This window comes from Cicer arietinum, chromosome 1 (assembly GCF_000331145.2).
Source record: "Cicer arietinum cultivar CDC Frontier isolate Library 1 chromosome 1, Cicar.CDCFrontier_v2.0, whole genome shotgun sequence".
Classification (NCBI taxonomy): Eukaryota; Viridiplantae; Streptophyta; class Magnoliopsida; order Fabales; family Fabaceae; genus Cicer; species Cicer arietinum.
In genome coordinates, this window is record NC_021160.2 from 23,031,524 (window position 1) to 23,041,545 (window position 10,022).

Sequence of the window (10,022 nt, forward strand, 5' to 3'; positions counted from 1 at the left end):
AAAAAAAAACTTGATATATGTGTTTTTTACTAACTCTTAATGGGTTGAGTCTGAATAACATGTTTAGTTTTTTACTAACTCTAAATGGGCTGTCCACACCTTCAAATGCAAACCCGAGCCCAACTACAACCAAGACATCCAAATGAAAAAACCTAGCTATAGAGAAGGGGAGGCGGCCGTTGTTGATTTCATTACACAAAATACAAGTATAGAGAGCAACCAAGAAAGAAGTAGAGAGATAACAGAAATATACCGAGAGGCCGCGAGAAAGGCGAGAGGCCGCGAGAAAGGGAAGAGACCAAGGAAGCCGCGAGAAGAAAACCGGAATGAGGATGGTGCGGTCGCTCCAAAAGCACCGGTTCCAACGACGAGGGTGACGATATGAAGGTTTGGGTTTTCTCCTTTTGTCTTTCTTTGTGTGTTTTTAATGGTGTTAATCTCCGGTCCCTCCTCCCCTTTGAAATTTTATAGGGTATATTTATAGAGTTTTTTATGTGTTCAGTTGCTTTCTTTGTCTGCCTTGGTCCTTCTCTATCTATTTCCTGTTTAATGTTTTGATTGCCTTGCTCATCATCTGCGTTTTTTCTGCATCCCTGATGTATTCATGGTTTTGACTTATCTGTTTTGATCAGTTCTGTTGCTGAGCTTTAATTTGTCTTTTAGTTTCTTTTTTTAAACTCTAAAAGTTGTCTCTTTGTTCTGCACAATGTATACCAAGACTGATTTAAAAAAATTATATTTTTATGTTTCTCAATTCAGTTACAAAGCAAAGGTCAATGACAACTACATCTGAAACAGAAAGGCAGCAACACAATAGAGCCAAACACTGCATCAGAAACAGAGAGGCAGAGAGGCAACAACAGCAACAAATTAAAAATTATTGTAATTTAATTTAGTTTGGTTTAAATCTTATTGTAATTTAATTTTGCCTTTATTTTAGTTTGTAATTTGATTTGGTTTTAACATTCTAAATAGATTTGAAATTGTAAACTTATAATACATAATGAAATTATTTATTGTAATTATTTTATTTCCTTTTTTAAATACACATTTCCTTTTTTATATTTGTTTTCAAAATGGACAAAATTAGGGTACTACAATTGTCATTCTAGATCTATTGTTGTTCCTACTCCCTTTTTGCTGTGACATAATTTAGTAATGTTTTGTATAATTTAGTTTTTAATCATCAACTATCTTAGAAGATCCTTTTTGTATAACTACTTCTGTAATGTTTTGTTGCTATGTATGAACTGATGATTATAATTTTAAATCAATTTAGTATGTATGAACTAATGACTACTTCTTTATCTATGAAATTATCTTTGAACCATTGAGTATGAACATGTGATTACTGTTTTATAAATGAAAATCATATATTGGTTCAAAAAGGATAACACATGTTGAGGGGGAGCTTTTATCTAAACGCTCTATATGATCATTAAAAGAATCAAAATTAAAATCTCAATTAACATGTTTGTCATCATAAAAAAGGGGGAGATTGTTGAGATAAAATTCCAAATTAATATTTTGATGATAAAAAATGGTAATTACGATTATAATTATGATTATGTGCATGTTGGTATTTGATATGTTTGCTTGAGTGTGTTAATCAAGATAGGTACCCAGAAAATCAAAACAGAACATAATAAAAAAGAAATAAAACCAAGTAAGAAAAACCAAGAAGATTCTTGAGGAAAACGAAGAACGTTGTCCACAAGTTCCAAAATTTCAAAAAGTAATCAGATTAGATTCAGAACTTGCAGATTCGTTTTAGTATGTTCTCCAAAATATGCAAGGATAGATTTCAGTTGAAGACCACTCCATGAGGCAAGGCAAAGACTATAATTCGTTCTTCATTAAAACAAAATCATTCTCCAAATCTAAAGCAAGCAAGAAGCATAAATATTGACGAGTTTGGACATAACGATCATGCAATATTTAACAGTCTGTACCTGTGTTGTAAAGCATGAATAACACTTCACACATATGTCAAGTTAAAGAAAAAACCTAGTTACCACAAAGCAAGAACGAATAACGTTCTTGATTTTAAAAAAGCAAGGCTGCCCAAATCCAATAACATTCTTGCTTTATGATTGATCTTATCCACTCATTGCCATATGACAGCTGGACAAATCCCAACGAACACATGAGCTGTCATAAGCTCTCTTGAAGCCTATAAAAGGGACATCAAGATGAAGGAAAGATAAGAACTCAAAAAAGCAAGCAATACTTCATTTTGCAATTATATTCGAAATTCCTTGAGATTGTTAAAACATCTTTCAGTTTAATTCTCAATTTACTCGAAGTTTTAATCATTGTTTTGTTCCAAGATCAGAATCCATTCTTAAACAAGAGTTGATCATATTCATATTATGTCATAGCCTTTAAATCATCACTTAGTAAACTCAAGTCTATTGTATTGAAATAGCTTGAAAGGTAGATCTATGGAAATCCCTTTGTAAGTTGAAAGGTAGATCTATGGAAATCCCTTTGTAAGTTGAAAGGTAGTAAGTTGAACAAGATTAAGATTGATCTACAAAACAGTCTGACAACGTCTGACTTTTGAGGTAGTAAGTTGAATTACAAAGCACCTGACCTTCCAAGTTAGTATTGCTAAACACTTTGACCCCCATAAACCATGTATTTTCCTAACAGCCTAATAATTCCAGATTGAAAAAAGAACACTGACACCTTGACCCTACATGCCAGGTCTTCTCCACACAACCTAACAACCTCTGGTTTTTGAAAGCACACTAACACCACTATCAGGTTGGATTTAAAAGATTGGAACTTGAGTAGTTACTTCTAACAAATTTGATTATAACAACGACTACACATTCTAAGAAAAACAATCATAAAATATTTTTCATTCAAATAAGTGTTTCTCTCTCTGAACTTTAAAATTAATTTGGAATTTCGAGTTTGAGTTCATCTACTCTTTTTTTCATTTTTCGATGATCTTCTTCTTCAGTCATGAGTATCTATTTATATACAAAATTAAGGCTTCAATTTAGTCCTTGTTTAATTATGAATTGTATTTTCATTCATAGATTGGTCAACAATGATCTTATTTAAAAGTAGTTTTGAACAAAATGCTTTTTGATAATATGTTCTTTAGTCAATTCTTTATTTATGAATCCAATCTGAGTAGTTTTCTAGATCAATTTTGTTTGTATTTTGTTTAAATTGAGTTATTAAATTCTTCAGATTGATTCTGTTTATTTTGAGTTTTTAAATTCTTTAGATTGATTCTATTCGTATTTTGCCCAAATTGAGTTATAAATTCTTCAGATTGATTATATTCGTATTTTTCCCAAATTGAGTTTGTAAATTCTTCATATTAATTGTGTTCGTATTTTGTTTTATATCGAGTTTGTAAAATCTTTAGATTGATATTGTTCATATTCCGTTGTAGATAAATCTTGATCAAATCTTCTTTAAATCTTGACCATATTCTTCTTTTCAACTTGGTTAAAGATTTTTCTCAATTATAAATCTGATTCAAATATTATTTTAGATTTTCTTTAAAAACACGAATCTTCTTTCATACTATGTGAAATCAAATTTATTGTTCTCATAAAATACTTTTGTTATCATCAAAATTCTAAGTATAAAATTAATTTGGTTCCAACATAGAGAACACATATACTGACACACACCGCATTCAAGCAAATACAATATCGTTACAAAGTTTCCTTAACTTAAAGTGTGTATCATCCCAATAGCTTATATAAAACCCAACTAAAACTCGAAGAGAACATACTTCCACGATTTAAAATTTCCATAAATCATCAATCAACTTCACAAATTTTAAAAATTTAATATTTGAAAAACTAGTAGAAAACTTGTATAAATTTTTTTTAATAATAAAAACTCAAACACTAAGAGTTCTAATATTCTAATTTCCCAAAATTATGATTCTTCCAAGGTTCTTTTTTATATATTTCTGAAACTTCGAATTTGATATTTTTGAAACTTTAATTTTTATCAATTATGCTTTGTATATAAAATTTCACACAAAAACCACATTTTCTCATCAACACAAAATATTTCTTATGATTTTCTTTTAAATCCATAACTAAAAACTTCATTCCTAATAAAACCACATATCAAAATCTAAAATTATAATCAGTAATTGTTTTTCAAAACACCTAAATACTTCTTCAACGTCAAATTTTAGCATAAAGTTGACATATTTAATATAAAAATCAAAACTTTCAACTTCAAAACTTAAGATTAAAATTTCATTCATAAAGTGAAAATTTCTCCTTCATACCTTTTTAATATACAAAGCTTGAACTCTTAAGTTTTAAATATGAAACTCTTCTCAAAGTGATAAAGTTTGAAACTTTGCTTACCAAAGTTAAATCTCTTCATAAATATTGAAAATTTAATATTAAAGACTAAAACTTTTTAGTTTTAACTATAAATATGGACATCTTGTTTTCACCAAAAACCCAAAGATAGAATCTTTAACACCTTAATTACAAAATCAACCATAAAATTAACACTTAAACAAAAATTTGAATTCCCTTTCTATATAAATACAACTCGGCTAAAACATATTTTACTCATCAACGTCTTTCAAAATAAATTATAAATCGAGTTTAAAAAATCTTAAATAATCATAGACAACAAGTCATATAGTTTCAAACTTTAAACGACTCCAAATTTTAATTTATATCACTATAAAAAATCACAAGACTTTTTCCTCACTTCTTTGAGTTCATAAAATTTATACCCCTTAAATTTCTGCTTACCGCTAACTCAGTGTTAACAATCTCAATTAAGTTTCGTGATACAAGGAGATATCTATATACACATAGAGAATTATACCATTTATTTCAAGGTTACATTATCCAAGAAAACTCAAATTTTCAATAATCATTTTTTTAAAAGGAAATATTCACTTTAAAATCCTCATTTTACAACTTTGAGTTTTTTTTTAAAAAAATCCATCACTTTGGTCCCCAAATTCATTAACATATAGTTGTCATTCTAGTTAAAACAAACAAAACCAAACACACTTGCAAAAATCTTTTTAACTTTACTAACTCAACCCACTTTAATAAAATTTATCCCATCAATTTAAACTCATTTATTTAAAAACAATTCATTACATTACTCAAACATATATACAAAAATCAAATTTTCACATTATAACACATCACATTTGGCCTTAGTAAAATTTTGGGGGTTTGGTTTCATTTTTTGTTATTCAAGTTACTAACGCCTCTAATTTTATCATTAAAAATGCACCAAAGCAAAAAAACACAATTCCATTTTTCTCCTATGTAAGATTTTTTATTTTTGAAAGAAAATGAGTTGAAATTGTTTCCTTTAACTTCCTAAATACTAATAACAATCATAGTAGTGATAAACAAACAAGATTAAAGATAGAAACATAAAAAAAAAAATCGTATTTTCCCCTTGTATATGCATGATTACGGGTTTGAGAGAAAAGAGGGAAGAAATAAAAATCTCAACTAGTAATTCTTAACTCTTTACGATCCTCTCATGTAGTGGAACAACTTTGTTGTTGGAAGTTTTGTGATTGGTGGCTTCTAAGTTGTGTAAAAGTGAAGAAGAAAATATGAATTTGGAGAGAAATGAGAGAAGATCTGTTTGAAAAAAAAAAGTAATGATGGTGCCCATGTATATCCATGATTCCTTAGTTAATCTACCATTTATATTTCAAATTACTCTTCAAAAATTTCTAATAAAAAAATTAATTTCATAAATTTAATTCTAAAATATCACAATTATCCTTTATGACACTTAATCATAATCATATCACATCACACATTTCTAATTGTAAGTTATGAGTCAGAATTGTATTGTATGAATACCCAGAAACACTTACATTTGTGAAAATTAAGGTGGAGCTTACTGTACGTAAACCCATCAAGGTGGCGATGCATATTAGAAACCAACAAGATGGTATCTTCTGGGTGGACTTTAGATGTGGTCTTAGTTCCCATGCTAAAGTGGGTTGCAAGAACAACCAGACCGAAGCCAATACATATTTTAAAACTGTTAGTTCAAAAGTGGTTTTAACTATAATTTTCTAGTTGATGTTTTGATGATAATAAAAATAAACAAATGAAGAACAATTATCATCTAACTGTATTTGTCAACTGTGTAGATTAAAGTTTGAAGACAAAAAGTTATATTAATGATTATCCATTCTAAAGAAGCATAAATTTACACACAAAAAAAAAAAAATGAGATTTAGCAATGAAGCAAGTTGTAATATTGCAAAGACAAGTGCAACAAAGTGTGTCTTCCAATATAAGGTATATCTTCTGATGATTGGACAAAGACAAAAGAAACCAAGACTTCACTTTTTTTCTACAATCCAAATCAATTGACACGTGTCTTTGCTATTACAACCTTCGTTCGATTCTGGAAAAAGCAAGCAAGTTTTGGGTGACTCTAGGATGCGAGCGACGTCGTGTCTTAGTTGCATCTGGAAACGTAAGCAATATCGTAGGTCAGTTACCTTTGATGAATTCAACAAAGCAACTATTCGTCTACATCTGATAAGCTTGACAAGCAAAAACCTGTCTCTGCTTCTGATAAGCGTGACAAACAAGTAATTGCATCTGCCTCTAATAATCGCATCAAGTGTGTGATCTTCTAACTTTGTGTTAGTATGTATCCTCTGAAAAAATCAACGCTTTAAAAAAGTCAATGCTCCAAAGTAGACAAAGCAAATGCACATCCTCTGAACATCCTATATATACTACTTGTCTAAAACTCTTTAAGATTTTATTTGATCATAATATCCTCTGATTCCCTGTCCTCAATACCAAGATACACATAATCATTCACGGAAATATATATGGATACTTATTAAAGACTAATTTGCCTTAAATGGTGATTGAATATTTCCAACGGTTACATTCTCAACGAACACTTCATCTTTGTATTTAAGAAGAACTCACTTTGTCTTTTACAGGTGAGCGTGAAAGAGTGTGTGCGAGAGAAAATGAAAAATGCTATGTGTTAAGAAGGAAATCTGAAAAAGTCAAGAACACATCAAACTAAGAGAATGAGTGAATTATTCTCTCATAGATATTTATTAGAGTTGATGTAAATCGGTCAAAGTGGTCTCACACACTTGTAGTGATATAGGGCTTAGTATGTAACATCCTCTCAATAAAACTTTGAATCATAAAAACAAACTTTGTGTCAAATCAGACCCAAACTAGAACTAATGTAAATTAGTCTAATAGTGGTAACAACCCTATCATCCTTAAGAGGTACCTTGAAAGGTACAACAACTCTCATGAACCTCAAAGGCATCTTGACGAAGCTAGAGAAAGTTGAAGAAGGATTTGGGGACGACAGCCCAACGAAACTAGAGAAAAATACTCAAAGTTTGAAGAGGTAGAGTAAAGAATATTTGTATGCTATATATGGAAATAGTAGATTAAACACTCAAATGTACTAAGTCAAAATCTCTCTGTAAGGGGTGAACTAAATGTAACAAAACTTTGTTGTGAACTAGTATAAAATATTCGTGTCTCCTTTATCCATTTCTATTTCTCGCATCTTAGTTCTTTATGATTCTGTTGAGACAAAATCGCTCTTAAATGGTTTTAATGATAAAAAAATTATTTAAAATATTGTGATTGCGGTTAATGACTAATATGTGCTTTTGAGTGAATTCATAAAAGAAAATAGGTTATTAATCATTAAGACAAAAAGGAGAAAAATCTGATTCAAATCTAGAGGATTGTAATACGAGAGGATGACCTCGTAAGAGGATGAAACTTCAAAACTGCAGAATACTCATCCTCACCGAAACAAATGTTTTTTATTCATTAAGAGAAGACAAAACAGTATTAAAGAATGATAAAATAAAGCATTTGAAATAAAGAAGTCATAAGGCAAAAGAATAGGTGCGAGGACAGATTATACTAGGATGGGTCTATGGTCAACATCTTTGAAAGCAACCCAAAATCACTAAAAGTGACCCAACATATCTCTCTCACATGCTAAAAACAACCCAACATTAACCTACAAAATGGCAGTAGCTAACAAGACAAATATGTAGCTCTTACATGTCTTAAAGAAAGGAAAAAGAAAAGGACAACACATGTCCAAGTTCCTAGGAATTCTGAACCTCGTGCAAGAGATTGGATTGAATCAGTCAAGAGAATGTCATCTCAAAGTCTCTATAAAAGGCAGTATGCTCTTCATCATCAACATCCAACAACATTGCATAAAAAGATCAAGTATCTCCAAGCTTTCAAGAGAAATATCCATCCTCTCTTTATACTTTCTATAATCCTACACTATATCTTAGAAATATCTTTTTAGAAAGTGTTTAAGTAAAGAGAAACAATCATACTCATATCACTTTGTAATTTCCACTTGAGTTACACTTGGAAATAATTGGAACTTGTAAGAAATAAGATTGTAAGCTTGGTGAGGCTAAAGAATACACAACGTGTAATTAACCTTTGTGAGAGGTTAATCAGTTTGATCATTAGTGAAATCTCACAAGTGTGTGAGGATTGAACGTAGCCTTCATTGGGTGAACCAGTAAAAAAGTTGTGTGTGTCATTCTCTATATTTTCTCTTTCATTTACTCATTTCAAATTGAAAGGTTTAAATTACCATCCTCAATTTCACATCATCTGGAGAGGATAGCTTTTCAAAACACGTGAGAAATTTTTTAAATTCGCAAAATCCCTATTCAATCCCCCTTCTAGTGATATTTAGCTATATTAATTGGCATTAGAGCAAGGTTCTCTAGAAAATTACATTTAATAGTGTAAGAGAAAAAGATCCAAAAAAAAATGTCAAAAGCTAAGTATATTCCTGTAGGAGGATCATCCAGCAGACCTTCCTATTTTGATGGCACAAATTACTACCCTTGGAAAGGTAAGATGAGACTATTTGTCATATCACAAGACAACAATATGTGGTTTGTGGTTGAAAATTAGGATCACGTCATCAGAACCAACAACAAAGATGCAACCTCCGACCAAAAACCTCAAGCACAATGGAAGGCTGATGAAAATGCAAAGGTACTCTAAACTCTAAAGCTCATTTATTTCTAATGTGTGCTTTGAGCAGGGAAGAATATGATAGAGTTGTAGAATGCAAAAACTCTAAGGAACTATGGGACACTCTAAAGATCCTTCATGAAGGAACGTGTCACGTAAATGAAGCGATGATTGACATAGGAGTAAGAGATTTCAAACTATTCAAAATGAAGGAGGAGGAAACAATTGATGAAATGTTCTCAAGGTTAACAATCATACTAAATAACTTGAGATCTCTTGGAAAGGTATACTCTGTTCAAGACAGGATAAGAAAAATACTAAGAAGTTTACCAAAAGAATGGAGACCAATGGTGACTGCCATCACAAAAGCAAGAGACTTAGCTAACATGAAATTAGAAGATCTGGTTGGAACTCTAAGAGCTCATGAACCATTGTTGCTGGCAGACAAACCAAGCTAAAAGGGAAAAAATATTGCTCTAAAGTCAAGCCAAATTGAAAGTTCATCCTCCAAGAAAACTGAAGATGTCATGAAAAAGGAAAGGTCAGAGTATCCTCTATCTGAGGAAGAGGATGAACTCGCTATGATTTCTAGAAGAATTCAGAGGATAATAAATTGAAGAGGACATAATAGAAGATCTCCTCAAAAAGAAAAAACTGACAAAATTCAGATAACTAGTTTTGGATGCAAAAAGATGAGACACTACAAAACTGAGTGTCCTCTAAACAAAAGGAACTCAAGAAGATTTCCCCATAAAAGTAAATCTATGATGATTACTTGGGATGACAGTGATGAGTCATCCTCTGAGCAAGAGAAGGAAGAAGAGGCTAACCTCTGCCTCATAGCAAAATCAGAAACTGAAAAGGTAATCATCTCAGAACTATGTCCTACTTTTGAAAAGATAGAAATTGAATTTGACAATCTTTTAAATGACTCAAACACTATATCTCATAAATGTGGTTTTCTCCAAAATCAATTTTATGAAATAAAGAAACTTAATGAGG

General features: G+C 30.7%; 1 long non-coding RNA gene across 1 annotated transcript in view; it reads left to right on the forward strand.

The window, feature by feature from the left end:
- The window catches only part of LOC140920866 (uncharacterized), a 9,618-nt gene extending 8,593 nt beyond the window's left edge, over positions 1 to 1,025 (forward strand). Inside the window, exon 2 of the long non-coding RNA XR_012163477.1 lies at positions 760 to 1,025. This is a non-coding gene — a long non-coding RNA (uncharacterized lncRNA). The remainder of the gene's footprint in view (positions 1 to 759) is intronic.
- Positions 1,026 to 10,022: the final 8,997 nt, after the last annotated feature.